The sequence below is a fragment of the Macaca thibetana genome, chromosome 8 (assembly GCF_024542745.1).
Source record: "Macaca thibetana thibetana isolate TM-01 chromosome 8, ASM2454274v1, whole genome shotgun sequence".
Classification (NCBI taxonomy): Eukaryota; Metazoa; Chordata; class Mammalia; order Primates; family Cercopithecidae; genus Macaca; species Macaca thibetana.
Window position 1 is genome coordinate 108,318,418 of NC_065585.1, and position 19,806 is coordinate 108,338,223.

The window sequence follows — 19,806 nt, forward strand, 5'->3', positions numbered from 1 at the left end:
ACATTTACTCAGTATCTGCACAATGCTAGGATCTAGGGCTATGATGATATGGACCCTGCCCTCAAGAAACTTAAATTCCAATGGAGAGACCAACATTTAAATCAACAGTAAATTGGCCAAGTGTGGTGGCATGCACATGTGGTCCCAACTATTCTGGAGGCTGAGGCAGGAGGATTGCTTGAGCCCAGGAGGTAGGCTGCAGTGAGCTATAATGGGAGAAAATATTTGCAAACTATGAATTCGGCAAAGGATCAATATCCAGAATCCATAAAAACTTAATTCAACAAGCAAAAAAAAACCCTATTAAAGATTGGGCAAATGACATGAACAGACACTTCTCAGAGAAGACATGCCAGTGGCCAAAAAACATATGAAAAAATGTTCAACATCATTAATCATCAGAGACATGCAAATCAAAGCCACAATGACACACCATCTCACATCAGTCAAAATGACTATTATTAAACAGTAAAACAAAAAACAAAAAACAACAGATGCTGGCTAGGCTTAGGAGAAAAGGGAAAACTTACACACTGTTGGGGGGAATTTAAATTAGTTCAGTCGCTGTGGAAAGTAGTGTGGAGACTTCTCAAAGAACTTAAAACAGAACTGCCATTCAACCCAGCAATCCCATTTCTGGGTATATATCTAAAATAAAGTAGATCATTCTACCAATAAGACACATTCACTCATATGTTTATCGCAGCACTATTTATCATAGCAAAGACATGGAATCAATCCCGGTGTTTATAAACATGGATTGGGTAAAGAAAATGTGGTACCTATACACCATGGAGCTGCAGTTATAAAATAGAATGGAATAATGTTCTTTGCAGCAACATGGATGCAGTGAAAGGTTATTATCCTAAGCAAATTAAAGCAGGAAAAACAAAACCAAACACTGTATGTTCTCACTTACAAGTGGAAGTGGGTCCTCATGGACATAAAGATGGGAGCAATAGACACTGAGGGCTACTAGAGGGCAGAGTGAAGGGGGCAAAGGATGAAAAACTAACTATTGGATACTATGTTCACTTTCTGTGTGCTGGGATCCTTCATATCCCAAACCTCAGCATCATGTGGTACACCCATATAACAAACCTGCACAGGTGCCCCTTGAATGTAAAATAAAAGTTGAAATTATGAAAACAAACAAAGAACAGAGTTTCCTACAACCTGTCTATTGCTTCTGTGCTTTTATTTCTGGAGTCTCAGTGCAAGTTTTCATGCGACAAGCGGAAGCTGCTCTGTGGTGGGCTCAAGCTGTCACCAGACCATTGGCAGTTGCTACAGAGCCTTACAAAGATAGTTCCTTTTGAGTTCCCTGTTACTCATCAGACCTTTGCCTTCCCTTTAATGGTGACTTGGAATATCACCCATAGGCCTCTGCCTCCTCTATTTATAGCTCCAGTTACAAATTCTCACTGGATTATCCCCTGCCTTTTAAGAGAAATAATAAACTTGGAGTAAACAAATCAGAGCTCTTGATAACCCCGCAAGCCTGTCCCATCCTGTGCTTTTTCTATTTTCCTGTTTCATAGGCAATAAAATCTAAGGATGTTGACATGTCCAAATTAGCTCTGCTGGTCATGGACCTAGTATTGAGAAAGGCAGGGTATGAACCAAAGCTGTTCCAAGGCTAGATTCTTAACTGCAGTGATCTACTACCCTTTTTTCACTTTAAATTATATTAATTTGATTTTCTAAATAACTACATGAAGCAAAATTTTTCAAAATATTTTTAATCTGAGAAAGATGGAGTGACTTGGCCAGTGTCACAAGGCTATTAGTTTGTGGATCTGGAATTTGGGTTTGGGGTTGCCTGTATCTTGCTTGCATGAAGGTTATTTATGTGAGATTCCTTCTCTCCCAGAGATGCAAGTTCCTTGACGGTGATATCAATACTTCATTCGATTTATATATCCTCAGTCCCAGCATAATTTTTATGCACAGTAGATGTTTAATAAACATTTATTTTTAAAATACCTATTTTTAAAATAACATTTATGGAAAACTTTCTTTTAAACTATGAGACATGGCTAAAGCTGAAAAAATTAGGACAACAAAATAACAGCATTGTATCATATTCCAATACCTCATAAACATTCATGACATTTCATACTGCTATACAGAAATGAGCAAATAAATAAATTAATGGGGCACAAAATTTCACATAGTCCATACATATATTTTGCTTTCAAGGAAAAGGAGCAAAACTCCTCATTCCATAAGTATGGGCTGCATGCACGCAATGACTTCCTTCCAAAGATTTTAGTATGGAAAGGGTAACAAAGAATTATTTTACAATAGAAAACCTGACAAACACTGCCACAGCCAGGTGATCGAGCTTGCAGTCAATAACAATAAGTCATGTTGCTAGTATTACCCTTGATATGATGTGATCGAAATGTCAATGTACGTCTTTGGTCTTCTCCCAAGCCCATAACTCCATTAGAAAAATGTGAGACAAATTCCACCTGAAAGACATTCTACAAAATACCTGGCCAATGCTCCCCAAAGTGGTTAAGATAATAAAAACCAACAACAAATCTAAAAATATGTGCCAGCCAAAAGAAGCATCAGGAGACACAACTACTATATCCAGTGTACTACCCTAGAAGGAATACTGGAACAGAAAAGAGATATTAGAAAAAACTGAGGAAATGTGAATGAAATATAGACTTGAGAATGTTCATTTAAATTAATATCAATTGTTGATTTAGTATAATTTATATTATTATTTGTTTAATAATATACATCAGTTTATTAATTGTGACAAATATAACCCACTAATGTAAGCTGTTAAAAATAGGGAAAACTGGGTGTGAGGTACATGAGAACTCATTACCCTATCTTTATAATTTTTCTGTAAATCTAAAACTATTATGCTTATTTTTTTAAAAAATGACCTGAAGTTGTCATGCATCTAAATTGATTTATTTTCATGATCAGTTTTTAAATACCGGATGTCTTGCTTCCCAAGACCAGAAGCCCCCTGTATTCTAATGCTGTCCTACCCACCACTCCTTGATTCTAGATGTCCAAAATATTCAGGTGTAGGAGGAGTGACAATGAAAGAAAAACGGTTAAAAGTTGGCTCCTATGAAACTTAGCACTTGAGAAGACTTGAATGTTATCATGTCTTTCCAACTCTAAGTCTAAATATATTCTTCAATTTCAATTGCATTTTATTTCAGGGCTTGGAAAGGAGAATTGTAGGATGTTGACCAAAGCATGGTAAAGTTAAGGAGTAGAAATGATAACTAGAAATTAAAAGAGAAACCATATGTATGTCTTTAAAGGTGAACAGAAATTCTACAAGGCCCCCTTTCCTATTGGCGGTGCCCAGGTAAAGTCAGAGTTAGCACGTCCTCAGATAGAATGGGAAGTCCGAAACATCATAAAATACCTCGCTTCACTGACAGAGTGCTACCATTATTGGTCAACCTGAAATCACCTTCATGTGTTTACTGATCACACCTAGGTGAAATGAGAATGTCTGAAAACTGGGGCTGCACACAGTGACAGCTATGGACAAAGGGCTTCACCCACATCCACTCAGCAGCCTACCACTTCTATGTGAGCGCCATATAAAGGCATAGCAACTGGCTCATGCAACTGTGATCACTGCCCTGTCTCAGCTTTAGCTAAGCACATATTTATTCACATTCCTTTTCCACAATAGTTCAATTAAAGATCAGTGGTCAGTTACTAGCTTTGTGTCTTGTTTAAAGAAGAATATAAATTCTTCCCTACTACCACACTTGCTTAAAAGAATTGCAGTAACATTGCACCTCAGCAATCTGACTTCCATCTTCTCTGTTACATGAGGGATGATAGGACTTCCTGGGGATATCAGCTACCCACATGTGTTTGAGACCATTGGTTAAGATTGGGACTATAAATGAATGGATTGACCCACTCAGAGAAAATATTGGCCATTTGTGACCTGGGGTGTCTCAGTGGTATGTAAAAGATCTTGTATATTTCACTTATAAATTAGTAACAATAACCTCCCTGTTTGATTTATGTTAATCTGTTGCATTTCATTATAATTCTTTCACATTGATAGTACACCTGACTCAAACTAGTCCTTGTCCAGCTGGATGGTGGTTACTCTGAGACCTCCTCCACACTTCACCTTAGATTCCCTTGGAATTTGCAAGGGAAGTTCTGGTATCAATGGAAGAGGGAGCTTGTGTTTATCCTGTACTTTAGACATGGAAATAGCTAGCTTCGATTCTTGCCACTGGATGGGTACTGTGCTAATAGAAGTATAAAATGTCTGATTTTATTTCCTCAGAACCATATCTTAAGCATGTCATTTTCTTTGTCTGTAATTAGAGGATAATACCTCTCCTGCCCATCTCACAGGACTGTAATAAGACCCAAATAAGATAATGTGTGTTAAAAAACTGGAAATTATAAAGTGTCAAATTATAGGAGAAGATAGGGGAGAAGCAACCTTTACAAAACACCTACTGTCTGCTCATGCTGTACAAATATAATCTCATTTAATTTTTACAATCACCCTTTTAGGAAAGGAGATTCAGATAACCTGAGTAATTTCTCAAGTAGACAGTGACCAGCACATTACTCCTATGCTGTTTAAATCCCAATGCCCTGTTATCTTTTACATAAAGATGAGATGCTGGGTCATTTAAAAAAAAAAAAGAGAATGCATCTGGCTCTTTTCAACACTTTATACCTTTTCCAGATGCATCTTGATAAAAAGAGAAGAGTAAGAGACAATGCCAATTCTTCTACCATCTCTGAGTCAACACAGTGAAGTCTAAATAGTGCTAGCGGGAGAGAGTTGAAAAAAAAATCTGTGGTTCTCTTGGCTACTTACATGTCACTGATCAAGTCACTCAGAGTTTCATAATTTCTATCTTCCAATTGTAGTTAGAACTGAAAATAGAAGGATAATTAAGGGACTGCTTTTGCCTACCATTAGAGAAATGAACATGCAACCAATCGTTTAACACAATCATGATGCTGTTCTATAGAGGTGTACTATCTGAACAAAGTGCTATGGACCTGCAGTCTGTGAATTAACGCTTTGGGGTAGATAGAGGCTGCTCAAGTGGAAAAAAAGGAGCTGAAAGTCCAGGTAAAGGTAGGAAAAACAGAGTCATTAAAAAGTGTATATTTAGAAAGCAGTGATACCTCTCTCAGGAATCCATTGTCTTCATTTGTAAAATGAAGAGATGAAACGCCATCATCTCTAAATACCCATTATGCTTTCATATTTCAGGATTTCATTGTTGTCTCTTTTGACTTTTGTTTCTAATATTCTACATTTGGTGTTAGAGAAAGTCAACTGCATGAAGTAGTCCACTATTCTGCAAAAATAATACAATTAAATTTTAATATGGGCAATTTGCTGACAGGCTTATCCGCTCTGACCAGTGAGCTTTTGAAAAACATTAAAAACCAGGCTATGTGAAGGCTAAGACTTTCCTTAACAAGGAGCAATTGCCTCCCTGAGCACATTTCGTTCTCCTATAGACATTGACACAACAGGAGCCTGTATTTCTACTGAGTTTAAAAAGGGTTAAGTGTCAGACATGATCTATTACTGTGGAATGTCATCTAAAATGAATGAGGCTACTGCCCTTAGAGAGAGGATCATTGTTGGCCATCAAAGAAATAGCACTGACATTCAGTCATCTCACTACGCTTTAAGGTGAAGGATCACTTTAGGCAAATAGCAGGCAACTTGTAAGTACTTATTTTAAGAAATTGCTCCCATAGGTCCTAACAAATACCTCCTATAAATGTTGGCAAAACAGTTAATCAACTCAAAAGCTAAAAATATTTCCTGATTTGATTTATTTTAGATTCCAAAGGAAATAAATATATAGGAGCTAATGGTTAATGAGGAGATAAAAATCTCTCTTAATTCACAGACGCAGTCATGGATTGCAAGCTTAACTAAACACAAGGCCCAATTTTTAAAAGGAATCTTTCTCACTTTACTGGGGTAGTTGTGAGTTTCATACATGGTTTGGCTCCCCTAAATACTATATTGGGGGGCTTTGTTTAGTAGATTGTGTAAAGTGAGGGTTTTATTAAACCGTTTTGGAAAATAGATACATTAAGTGAAATGCTGTATATAATGTAATAGTTCCCATCATCCATTTTACCATGAACCATAAAAGACCAATTTTATATTTGATTTTTTGCAGTATATCCATTTTTTTTCATGTGCACTAAGGTTCAAATTTTGATTGCAAATAGAGTATGACTGGTAGGAAGCAAATTCAGCCACATTATATATAGTTGCTTGGCAATTGATTGAACTATCACAAGGTTCTTCTTGGGACTTATATCATGCGCTCCTTAAAAGTGGGATTGTAGAGGACTTGATAGGAATAATAACAAAAATATACAAATGGTTTTGGTATGTCCAACAACCTTAAATAAAAAATAACATCAATCAAAGACACTCTAGGATTTCTAAACCATAACAGAGAGAGATTAAACCTGCTCTTTTGAGATTGCAGATCCCAATTAGGATATTAATCACTTTATCTCTCTTAATTATATTCTGATCATTAGAATGGACATATCTAAGAGGTTAGGAAACTTCACTTTCCTATAAACTTGTTCTTAACTTTCTCTCTACTCATGCAAATGAGCCTTGCTTCCCAGTGTAGGGACAACCAGTCCAGGCATGGAGATGAATGCATTAAGGGTCTGCGGCGGACTCTCCTCGCCTTCATCTCCACCCTTTGTTCTGCAGTTCTTCTTTGAACCTAAGTCCAAATTGGTAATTAAGCAGAACCCAGGTCAGGGTTATTCTTAAGTAATGGGACCTGCAAACCTAGTGACTCTAGGGAAACGTTTCCCAAAGTGTGGTCTTTGGAACAGCTACATAGGGATCAACTGAGTCAAATTTGCTGAAAAATTAAATATCTAGACTCCACCCAGAACTACCAGAACAATCTCAGGAATTTGTATACAAGTTTTATCTTTCCAAGTCATCATTATATTCACAGAACGTAGGTCGATGACAAAATAAACTAATAGATAAGAAAATTGTAGATTATAAAATTGCTCGGTATAAGCCAAGTTGATGAATGAATAGGGACCATTACTGCAGTAAAGTTTCACAACAGGGGCCACAGCACTTAGAAAATCCCTAAATACAGAGTACAAAATACATGGATCCTGGAGCTAGACTTCGAAGGTACAAAGAAAGTGACACATTATTGCACAAGTAGCTTGTTCATAATTCCAGTGTCTAATTTTTTAAAAAAGCATTTGACTTCACGGGTAAAAGGAAAAATGAGTCCTATTTCTTTGTAGCCCCCCTCTGTGAAGATTTTGTATAGACATATTCTTTAACATTATCCCCTTTATCCCAACCTGTATACCAGACTTTATGTTCACCTGTTAATAGTAAGATACTCTCAAAAACCTGCAATGATTTTGACTCATCCACCTATCACTTCTAGACCTAAGTGCCAGAGCAATCGCAATCCTTTCTCCCTGCAGGGTTGCTGATTTGTTTCCTGCTGCCCAGAATGTAGGACATTTTGTTTTACCCTTATGAGAAATGGGGTCCCAGAAGCACTGCCAAGCCTCGACATGTAGCTAGCAGACATTTGCTATGTCCTTGTGTAACCATTTATTCCAGTTGATTTTCTTTCTACCTCCTTATTACTTTTGGCCCTTTAAATCCAGCCATTGTTATTTTACCTCTTACATAGCCTAAGGTAATAGACACCAGCAGGTACCGTGAGTCATGCTAAGTGTTTCCCGCAAAGGAACAGAGTATGATGGAGATAACAAAAGGTGCCTTGTTTAGCACAGTGGATAAAAATCAGCCACACTTCACAATATCTCCAATGCCTCTTGTCAAGGGGGAGGAAATTAGAAGCATGACTAGTGGTGTATCTTTATAGAAATCTATTCAGGTAGCAGAAAGCTTAATCTGTGCCATTTCTGGTAATGAAGTGCTAGAGACTAATTCAATTGTTGGATACAGCTGATTATAAAATTATAATAACTCATCCATTTATTTATTATTTAATCTTTGCCAGTCACTATGGCACTCAGAGTTTATTAACAGTAGGAAAAAATTATAGTTTAAAACATCTAAATCTATTATCTCCCAGAGAAAATAGAAACTTGCTGAACCTAGTCACTCAACAAATGATGAATGAACATAAGCTGTTGTCTTAATTTATAAACTCTCACTTAAGGGGCCAAAAGGCAAAAGCAAAAGCACCTCTCTCTTCCACCATATTTACCTTACATGTTCCTCTCCACAGCATTGCTCTGAGTAAGGATTTCAGCAAACTTCTCAGGCAATTAGTGCAAGACTCTGATCTCTGTACTCTAGTCCCTGGTATCCCTGATACTCCCTCATATTCCCAGTGCTTTCTCAGACTTCCGTCTCTGGGTGTGTTTGGCTTTGAAACTCCTCATGGTCCACTTTCAAGAGCACTTGCTCTAGCGCTAACCTTCATAGGTTTGAATGCTGGCTGTGCCACTTACTAGCTGTGTGATTTTTGACAGATGATTTATCCTTTATGTGCCTCGGTTTATTTATTTGTAAATTGGGGATAATATCTTAAGCAATTGTGACAACTGAAAAAATGTATACATATATATGTATATAAATACTTTCAAGCACTATATAGAGAGAGATAAAAAGAGAGAACTGAAAATAGTGTCTGAAACATAGTAAGTGCTCAAAACTGTTACTTTGTGTTGTAATTACAATCATACAGATATGTTCCTAAGGTCTCCATCAGGAATATTTGGTTATAAAAGGATACAAAGCCATAGAAAATCCCTTAAGCAAAGCAAACACATAAAAATTACATTTTTCTAAAGTTAAAGCACTATTCTACAGACCTTAGAGAGGGAAGTGCAGCTAGTTTCCTGGGTATATCTGTGTCAGAGCTCAGTAAGCCCTGATAATTTTTAAGGCAGATACTGCCTCTTCCTTTGAGGTCACATGGTCCCTGCATTTGGTCCAGTAAACTGTGGCCAGAGGTCCAAAATCATGAATCCTGCTTGTTTACTTAGTAATTGTTGTGGGAACATACTATATGAGAAAAATGTGAACGGGCCTAGAGAGAACATATAGATCGATTATTTTGTCTGCTAACCATAGCATGAAGCCATGCTGGAAAAATTCCCGTGATGTCTTGGCAGGCTACTGGTGAAAATCTCCTTCTATCCACAGATAAAGTTCAAATAAAGAAAACAGAAAACATCAGTAGTAAGATGCATCTTCAGGAACATCCTAAAGCAGGGACCCAAACAACTATCTCAGACTTACTAATTTTGAGTAAATTTGGGGTAATTTTGTCACATAGATGGATGAGAAATCCAAGCTTTTTGCATGTGAATTTAATTTTTGCAGTCTTTTCTTAATTCTCTTCTTGAAATAACACTGCTAGAAGCCTTTTCTTAAATATAGCATGGAGCAACAGGCTGGATAAGAATTACATTTTAATGTTTTGTAATATATAATTTAATACAACAGAGTTCCATAATGGATAACTGACTTTTAGACTCTACATATGCTTCCAGACCAGAATGAAAGGAAAAAAAAAAAAAAAAGCAACAGAAAAACTCAACTCCACAAAGAATAAAACCCCCAGAATTTGAAATTATATAAAGAGAATTAAATCTATGGATACTCTGATTAAAGTTCATGACTCTTAAATATTCTTTGTTTATGACCATTTAAAAAGCAACAGATTCCCCTTAGTTAAAACTTAAACCAAAACAAGAACAACTGTCTGTTATTGCAAACATTGTAATATTGTGTTAATACAATAATGCCTAGCTAATTGAATTATTACTGGCTACTACTGGCTATTAATAGCCAGTTACGATTTTCCACTTAAAGTGGGAAAAAAATGGAACTTATATGCCATGTTTCCATCTGCAGTATTTCATCTATTTATTATTAACAAGTTTTCGCATCAGTGGACGTAGAAGGGTTCCACTTATCTCATCCCCTGAAATTCTGCAGGGCTATAGGACTTGTTTAGCCTATATAACAAGCAGTAATACTGCATGCCATTTTTTTGTGAGGCATTTTATTTTCAGTGCTTGATTCTAGTCCACCCAAAGATCTTGACAGAGTCTGCTGATGTGGACACGCCATGAGATCAGAGAAGCCTGTAATCTGAAGTTTCACCTGGAAGAAGGTATGCTGAGATTCATTCAGGCTTACAGTGGACTTTGTGAGAATGAGTAACTTTTATTCGATATAAATTGCAATCTCGATTTCATCTTCCACACGTTTCAGAACCAAATAGACTTCTGAACCCATGGAGGTTAGGGAAGTCCTAACACTCTGAAGTTTTGTGGGGAAAGGAGAGGCTAGGAAAGATGAATTTCATAGCAAACTCATATCTTCTTTCATGACTTGAGGAATAAGTGTAGCATGATATCTTCATTTCACATACAAGTGATTTATGACCCACAAAGAGGGACTGACTTGATCAAGTTCAAATATTTTGTCAGCAGCAAAGTCTGTTAATGTTTTATAGACAATTCCATCGGGACAGAATATGAGAAATGCATGGGAGAAAAAAAAAAACAGGGTACAAAGAAAACTCCATAGCTGTTTGCAATTTTAATAAAATAACATTTCGATTAAAATTGCCAATGGAAATGTAAGTATCCTGAATTCAAATTCAAAGGTTCACCCTGTTATTCTCCTTGAGAAAAGAAATGAGTCTAATGCACACAGTCCCAGCTTAGGTTTACCCTACCACCCACCCTACCACCAACCCTACCACCAAGCAACACAGGGAAATTAAGCTCTCTGCCTTCTTGTGTAACTTATACCAAAAAATATTGATAATAATAACAGAAGGAAAGAAGCAAAGCGATAAAGAATAAAGAGAAGAAAGCTAGTCAATGATAGAACTGTGGCTAAAATATGAGTCTTTTGATTGACAGTTAATTAGGGGCAGCACGGTTAAAAGACATACATTTTATTCCCAAACCGAGTAAGATAGGATGTTATTTAACTTCATTAGACTCAAGTTTTCTTACTGTTAGGACTGAATGAATTCTAAATTTTTTTCTCACTCTACTTTTAACCTTTTTTAATATTAAAATCTTATCTGTACGTAGTAATGCCAAAATGTAGGAATTTAGCAAATATGAGTTGAGTAGAGCTAAGCTATCTAATTCTTAAATGTCTCTAGCATATATTTTCCAAGGTGCTTTTGGTTTCCTTCCTTGATGCCAATTGCTAACACTTACCGTGTTAGGAGCAAATCCTTTCTTTCCTGACTTCTTCACTCCCACTTTTTTCAGGTTAATCTCTTCCTGCTTTAAGAGCTTCCCACATTTTCTCTCACTTCTGCTACTGCTGTAATTGTCTTATATGGAAACTTTGTGGTACTTTAAGCAAGGAAATTTCCTTATAATTTGAAAGTGTTCTATTAATGCTGTTTCCCTCTCTTGCTTTAATTGAAAATTGGCTTTCCCCAGTAACATTACTTTTCCTGAATTATTTACCACTAAAGGCTTCTTTATTACCTCTCCTTGACAACTCTTGGGATGAGCTGATGAAATCAGACTTTTTAAAAATCTCTCTTGGCTGGGTACGGTGGCTCACGCCTGTAATCCCAGCACTTTGGGAGGCTGAGGTGGGTGGATCACGAGGTCAGGAGTTCGAGACTAGCCTGGCCAACATGGTGAAACCCAGTCTCTATTAAAAATACAAAAATTAGCTGGGTGTGGCAGTGTGTGCCTGTAATCCCAGCTACTCAGGAGGCTGAGGCAGGAGAATCGCTTGAACTCAGGAGGCAGAGGTTGCAGTGAGCCAAGATTGTGCCACTGCACTCAAGCCTGGCGACAGAGCTAGGCTCCGTCTCAAAAATACAAAAACAAAAACAACAAAAAACAAGTAACCAAACAAACAAAACCTCTCTCATGCTGTGGCTACTTCTAGAGTGTGTTTCACTCAATAACTTGTTTAGCTTTGAAGTTTATGTCATTTGCTTTAGCATCCTTTAATGACCTTGTTCACCACATTTATCTCTCTACATCCAGGGCATTCCTGTTTTCCTCAATGAATACAGCACTTTTATTACAATTTTGCTTTGTATTCTGTTTTTGCCATTTTCTTCATCTTTACATTCCTTCCTTTTCAGCCATATAGTGGTGAAGATGCCCGAAAGACCTCATTATCATTCAGTTTGGAATCTCTGTGATGCTTTTTTTTTCCTTAAAAAAATTACCTTTTACCAAGTCCTTCTAATATCTTATTCTTGCCCACGCGCTTTCACTGTTTTCACAGCCTCTAATCCCTGAAGCTCTCCCAGTTCTATAGCCCACCAACTGTGTCTTGATCACTTGCCTTCGTGCAAAGTTTGGGACTCCTGCTCAGATAAGGCAGTGATGCCTCATGAGCATCCTAGAATCTGCCACTGCCACTCCCAATCTTCTGCCAAGCCTACTTTATAGATCCCTAACCCAGGATAACCCCGTCAAGCCCTGTCACTGACCTTCTTACCGGACAATTAGCATGAGCTGAAGAAAGTCACAAAGCTAAGGTAATTGGGCCCACTGCCATTTCACGCTAGGTAAATTCACAACTTCCCCGCTACTCAGCAATCCTTTAATTTATCTATTTCTATATTCATGGGGGATGCAGGAAAGTCTCCTACAGAGCAGCCGTTCTACATTACTCTACATTATTAACATCCTCACATCCCTGCCCCTACATGTATCATCTGAAGGTCCTAACCACACCTATTATGCTGGGCAGGATTAAAATGAAAAACTTCTGATTTGAGTTTCTCTACCTTCTTCAACATTTCAAAATTTATCAGAGGTCTTCCTGTCCCCCTCTTTGCCTATCTTAGCATCCCATAAAATTGCATCCCTCATCTTTGCCGTTTTCTCCTTTGCACCTGTTTATAACCTCTTCTCTTTCTGTAGGACCAGCTCCCATAGATTAACTCTGTCCTTTTGCATTTTAAAAATCTTCCTATGTACAATTTTTCTTCTTTCCCTATGTCAATGAGCAAATTTCGATTCTACAATTCTAGAAAAACTATTTTTTTCCTAGTGATTGTCTTCCTAGAATGACCAAATCATTTCTTTCTAATTTTACGTTTGAGTAAAATTATAGTCTTTTTTTTTTTTTTTGGAACCTCTGTCTGGCATTCAACCTCTTGGTCCTTGACATTTACACTTACTTTGGATGTCCTCCTTGAATTTGTAGTAAGACAGGGAAAATATTTGAATACCAAAGCGGTCCATAATGATATTTGGAGCTAATATTGACCAGAGTGTCATAGCCTGTAGATAACTGGGTGTAAAAAATTTATGGAACATTTAAGGGAAGATAAATGAGGCAGGAATGGGCAGGGCTAACAATTAATGAAAGGGATGACTCCAAGATGGGTCTCCAAGCAGCCAACCCACAGTGTTCAAATGTTTGGAAAACACGTAAATTGTGGATCAGTGCCCAAGGAAATCCAAAATGGTCTCTGGTGTGATAGCAAGAATATTTTGGACAGTAACAGAAATTGGCCCTGGAACCAAACAATAACTAGGTGTGTGACCAGCATTAGTAAGAAGGCTGGTAGTTAGTTATTCTACCATTTCACATATAAATTCTTGAAGGTCTATGTGTTTTTTAGATTTCTATTTTCATGAACTTGTAAAATTTTGGTCAGTATTTTTCCATGTAGTTCTTTGATTTAAGGTATAGAGCAGGGTTCAGTGAATATTCACTGAAGTGAATTGAAATATAATTAATTAATCCAAAAATCAAACCTTAGGACTCAACAACTCAGTGACTATGCAAGTGCTTGAAGTTGACAACAACTTTAATGGTGGAAAGAGAAATTGCAGATATTGCATCTTTTTGGTAGATGGTATGTCCTGATACATACCTGACTCATGGTCACGACTGACTCACAGCTAAGGCTTCGAGTGATGCTGTTAGTGCATGAGGCTGAGACTATCTGGTGAAAGCAAGAAGCCAGTGCTCACTCCCATTTGGTAAGCTCCTTTTTCTTCCACAGACTTGGTTTCTTTGTTCTTGGACGTATATGTATAGCAATTCTATTTTCAGCTGAAGTCATCTGATATTGCTTATTACTTACACAACTCAGATTGTCTTTTAATTTACAGTCATAACTCTTATTGTGGTCTATATGATACATCCCTATAATCTATTGATGCACCTAGAAACATGCACATATCATAAAATGAACTTGCGAATGGCAGAAAAGGGTTCAAGATTCACTTTGTAAAGAGGGTGATAAAAGTGTTTCATAGGAGTCCTATGGTGAAGGGTGATTTCTAATATATGGCAGTAAAAGCCTGGTCCTAAACACAAGGAATTTGTCAGTGAAAGGACATCATCATTACTGACAGAAAAGCTTTCTGCTTTACTGACATAGCAAAACTCCTGGGTCCTCACCCAAACACAGGGCTATATTGTGTTGAGCAGTGTTTGATGCTGAAGAGATGGATTCATGCACTGACTGGTCTCTAGATACATTATTGAGTTTCCTCCTCCACTGATCCGATACAATATGGCTCATGAATGTGGGACTTTGGGAGGCTCAGTAAAAGAAACATAAAGCAAAGTAGGTAGTTTGGTGGACATAGAAGTTCAGCTGGTGATTTTTCATTTCTCAAGAACGTATACCAATTGGCATTGTGTTTTATGTTTGAGGTGGACATTTAGTCTATAGTATATTTTTATAGTTTTATTGAAGTATAATTGACATTTGATAAACTGCCTGTATCTAAAGTGTACAATGTGATGAGTTTTGACATATGTATACACATTGCAATCAAGATGATAGACATATCTATAACCCTTTAAAATTTTCTTATGCATCTTGTCACACCTTTCTTTCTCTTCCTACTCCTACCCCCATTCCCCTGATCCCAGGCAACAACTGATCTGCTTTCTGTCCCCATAGATGAGTTTTCTTTTTTTAGAATCTTACATAAAGGGAAACATACACTATGAGCTCTTTGTTATCCAGTTTCTCTTACTCAACCCAATCATTTTCAGATAAATTCCTGTTGTTGTGCAGGTCAATATTTTGTTCCTTTTTATTGCTTTCTAGTGTTACACTGTGTGGGTATATTATAAATTGTTTACTCATTCACATATTGGTGGACATACTGATGGTTTTCAGACTTTTCCTATTACAAATAAAACTTCTATAGACATGTGTGTACAAATCTCTCATTGGACATACAGTTATTCATTTCTTTTGGGTAAATATACAAGAATGAGATGTCTAGATTATATATTATATCTATATTTAATTTTCGAGGAAACTATGAAACATTTTTTTCCAAAGGGGCTGTGCCATTTTACATTCTCATCAGCAAAGAACGTGAGATCCAATTGACATTCTCAACAGCAATTTGTAAGGTTATTTTTATTTAATTTTGGTCATTATAGTGGGTGTGAAGAAATATTTCATTGTGATTAAAATTTGTATTTTCTTAATGACTAATGATATTGAACATCTTTTCCTAGACTTATTTGATATCCATATATCTTTGTGAAGCATATATTCAATGTTTTGCTTGTTTTTAGATAAAATTATTTGTCTTCTAAATATTGAACTGTAAGTATTCTTTATCTATTTAAAGTCAAGACCATTGTTAGGCATATGTTTTGCAGATATTTTCTTTAGGTTTGTGATTTGTCATTTGATAGCAGTGCCTTTTGAAGACTGTGTTTTAAAAAAATGTTGACGTAGTCCAAATTTTTTATTTTTGCATTTATTGGTCATGTTTATTGTGTCCCATTTAAAAATTTGTTGCCAAACCAAAGATCACTGAGATTTTATTCTCTATTTTCTTTTAGAAATTTTGTGATATATATACATCATGGAATACTACTCAGCCATTAAAAGGGATGAAAGAATGTCTTTTGCAGCAACTTAGGTGGAACTGGAGGCCATTAAATCCAAAAACCGTGTGTCTTGCTTATAAGTGGGGGCTAAGCTGTGAGTACACAAAGGCATAGAGAGTGATATAATGGACTTTAGAGCCTCAGAAGGAGGAGTGCGAGAGGGAGGCCAAGGATAAAAAACTACACATTAGGTACAATGTACACTACCTGGGTGATGGGTGCACTCAAATCTCAGAATTCACCACTCTATAATTCATCCCTGTAACAAAAAACACTTGCACCTCAAAAGCTATTGAAATAAAAAATTTTGAAAATTTTCAGATTTTTGGTTTTTACATTTACGACTTTTATCAATTTTAAGTTAAATTTTGTATAAACTCTGAGGTAAAGATTAAAATTCATTTCTTAGAAATGGTATCCAATCGTCACAGCACCGTTTGTTGATCCTTTTTAACAAATTGTTTTGGTATCTTCATCACAGAGCAGTTTACCCTATGAGTATCAGCATAGTTTTGGATGGTCTATTCAGTTCCATTGGTTTAAGTTTTTTGTCATGATGCCACTGTCTTCATTACTAACATTTTGCAATTAAGTTTAGAGTTCAGGTAGTGTAAGCTTCCAACTTTCTTCTTATTTTTCAAAGTTGGTTTCTATGGTCATTTTTGCTTTCTAAAGAATGTTTACAAGTGGACATCATTTTTTAAAACATAATTCTAAGGAAGTAAAAGAAGAAAAGAGTTGACATGACATTCTTCAGAGTGGCTATAATTCTAAAATTGTTTTTCTTCTCTTTGCTTTTTTAGTTCAGAACACAAATGTTTCTGTCACTTCTTAAAATAGGGGTCCTGCTCTTAAAGGCCAACAGTCTAAGCCTCTGAAGCAGTGTTATCCAAGGTCTGGTCTGTAATGTTACATTAGATGACCTAAAATGTCTTATAATCACTCATTGTACATAGTGGATATGATAGTTCTCATACACTTATCATTTACTTGATATTGTAATATTTCTTAAATTTATAAAATGCTTTATAATTATAATATGCTTTTAACAAATTATTCCATTTAAACCGTACATTTTTTAAAGAGACTTTGTCAGCATTATTAATATTGTAATTACTGCAATATTTCTATTACAAAGCTGGCAGAAAATATTTGTTACATACCTATTTTGTATGTGGCATAGTATATTATATGCGATCTTGTAGGGTATAATTCATTACCTTTAAATACAAGAAAATTGAAAACAGTAAATTACACAAATATTAGAAACATGTAAACTAAAATTATACATTAACATAAATTAGTATAAAATTATAAATTAACATTAAGAGATAAGTAATTAATGGTCGAGAATGACAGTTATATCCTATAGGGATTTAAAAGAAGTAGCAATAAGTATTGGTGTGATTGACCTAACCATGAAAGAGTTCCCAAACTGAAAGGAATGTAGATTTATTTTAAAGAAAAAAATAGCATGTTGAGAGTCAAAATGAAGGAAGAGGAGGGAGTCACAGTATGAACAAGGGCATGAGGATAAAAATGCATGACATTTGTGTTGGTTTAGTGAAAAGAATATGCTCTCTGTAGGAAATAAATTGATTAGAAAAATAATTATAGATGATGCTAGAATTGTAGGTTGAAGCAGTTTGGTAGGGACTTTGAAAGCTTTCTTGTATAAAGACATAGCTTTTATTAGCACCTGTGTGCTGTGGTGTCCGACATTCAAGTTTCCATCTTAGAACTCTTTCCTGAATTACAGGCATATATATTTAAGTGCCTGCTAGGCATCGATGCCTGAGAGGTTTCACAAATAACTCAAACATGCTTAAATCTGAACAGTATCATATTTGCTTAGCTTATTTTTCTTCCTATATTCTCAGTTTTATTAAGGACACTATAAGCCATCCACAAGCCTGAGTCAGAAAACAAGGAGCTTCTCCAGTCTCCTTGCTTATCTTCCAGTATAAATCAATTCTGTAAATTTTAACTACTGTATATCTTCAGTCTTTTTCCTCTTCTCCATCTCCATGGCCATTGCCTTCACACAGGCTATGTTATCTCTTTTTGGACATATTGACGACTTTCTAGTTGGTTTCCTTGACTCGAGTTTTAACTGCCCATAAGGATAAATGATCATATTATTTTCTTCAAAAAATTCTTCTCTGGGAGCTTCCCATTAGTGATGTAATCTTCTATCATGGTCTGTGCCCAGTACACATTTTTTAGCTTCATTTGTTGTAATCTCTGTTTTCCCTCAATGTATGCTGCATGACTGCCATTTCAACAAATGCATTTCCTTGGATGTAGCATTGTCTTTTAAGCCACTGTGTTCTTGTCCCTGCTGTCCTCTCTAATGGGTCGTCTTCCCTACTGCTTACTTTTTATGTCCAAGCTCAAGCTCTACGCACCTGTGATGCTTTTGCTGGTGTCCCCAGATATTGTTGGTCACTCTTTCTTCTATGCTCTATTGTACTTGGTGGAAGCTTTTGTGAAAGACTGTGTGGTTCTTTTCCGAAAAGCACCATATGCTATTTTATTTCCCTATCCCTTTTCTGTAACGTGATAACTGGCTCAGAGGAGGTACTAAGTAAACATATATAAATACAATATATTTTACATGTTTATAAAATATATATTGTATGTTTTTATTTATATTATAAATAAATATATATTTATATATTATATTAACAAATATATGAATTATATACTAATTAATACATTACTTATTATATATTAACATATTACACCTAAATATATTATATGTTGTATTTATATATTATAAAATATAGAATATTTTATAATATATAAATATGTTATTTATTTATATATACATATATTTATTATACAGACTATACATATATATATTTGAATTATCAACTGAATAGATAATAAAATCAAAGTCTTAAAAGCAGTAACCTGGAGAGGGTGAATTGGAACAGAGTAGATGTGGATGATGGGTGATTCTGGGGAGCCTGATATCAGAGGAGCTTCTTCATAGTGAGGGACGTCGTGATGAGCATCCGCTCTTTGGATCTTAGATTTAATCTCTCCACTTTTTACCTTACCCAATTATAGTTTCAATACTTCTGAGTCATTTCTATCCTGTTTACCCAACTACCCATACCATTTTTTGTTTGTTTGTTGGTTTGTTTTTGTCTGTTGTGAGTCGGAGGCAGAGAATACTATGGCTGAAAGTCCTAAGGTGGCAATTCCTTTTAGGAAGATAAACCAGAACAGGAAAAGTAAGCTCTTGGTTGTCAAATAATAATACAATTTTTGAAGGCTTACCTCTGCTTCAATAGTAAGAAACTATTTTGGAAACCATACTGGAGACCTCACCAGCCCACAAAGAAAGGTGATGGTGCAGATAAGAGACACAATAAACTGCTTGAGGAAGTCTATTAGTGTATTTTGGGGGGAAGGTAATTGGCCATTGGCAGGACTGACATTTTAATCACATTTTCTCTTCTATTCACTTACATTTTTTAAATTCAGGCTGCTGCTCATTGAATTGGAACTATACTGCCTAATCTCGCTACTTTACTAAGTTCACCTGGCAGTTATATATTCTTAGTGTCTTAAGTTCTTCAAAAAGTGTAATTAAATGATGCTTAGCCTTTAGCATAATTAAGATTTTCTTTGCCTTTAAGAATGGAGATAGTCCATGGTACTAAATATAGTTGCCGTCATAGAACAGAATAACAAAAGCAAGAGGAAAAGGCTCAAAAGTGGTGGTGTTAGTGGTGGAGGAAAAAGACATGTCAAGATGTCAAGTGAAGTTTTTCTGCAAACTGCCTTTTTTTGGTCTTTGCATAAACTTTAAATTTTTACAGACTTGACATTTTCCACAAAAAAGCAACAGAAAAAAAAAATGTCTCCAGAGTTTTTTGGTAGGGGCCAAAGAGAGCCAA

The 19,806-nt window shown here is 36.0% G+C and overlaps 1 long non-coding RNA gene across 1 annotated transcript in view; it reads right to left on the bottom strand.

The window, feature by feature from the left end:
* Positions 1 to 4,782: 4,782 nt before the first annotated feature.
* The window catches only part of LOC126961379 (uncharacterized), a 65,006-nt gene continuing 49,982 nt past the window's right edge, over positions 4,783 to 19,806 (bottom strand). Inside the window, exons 2-3 of the long non-coding RNA XR_007728287.1 lie at positions 17,059 to 17,115; positions 4,783 to 4,911 (exon numbers count right to left, since the gene is read on the bottom strand). This is a non-coding gene — a long non-coding RNA (uncharacterized LOC126961379). The remainder of the gene's footprint in view (positions 4,912 to 17,058; positions 17,116 to 19,806) is intronic.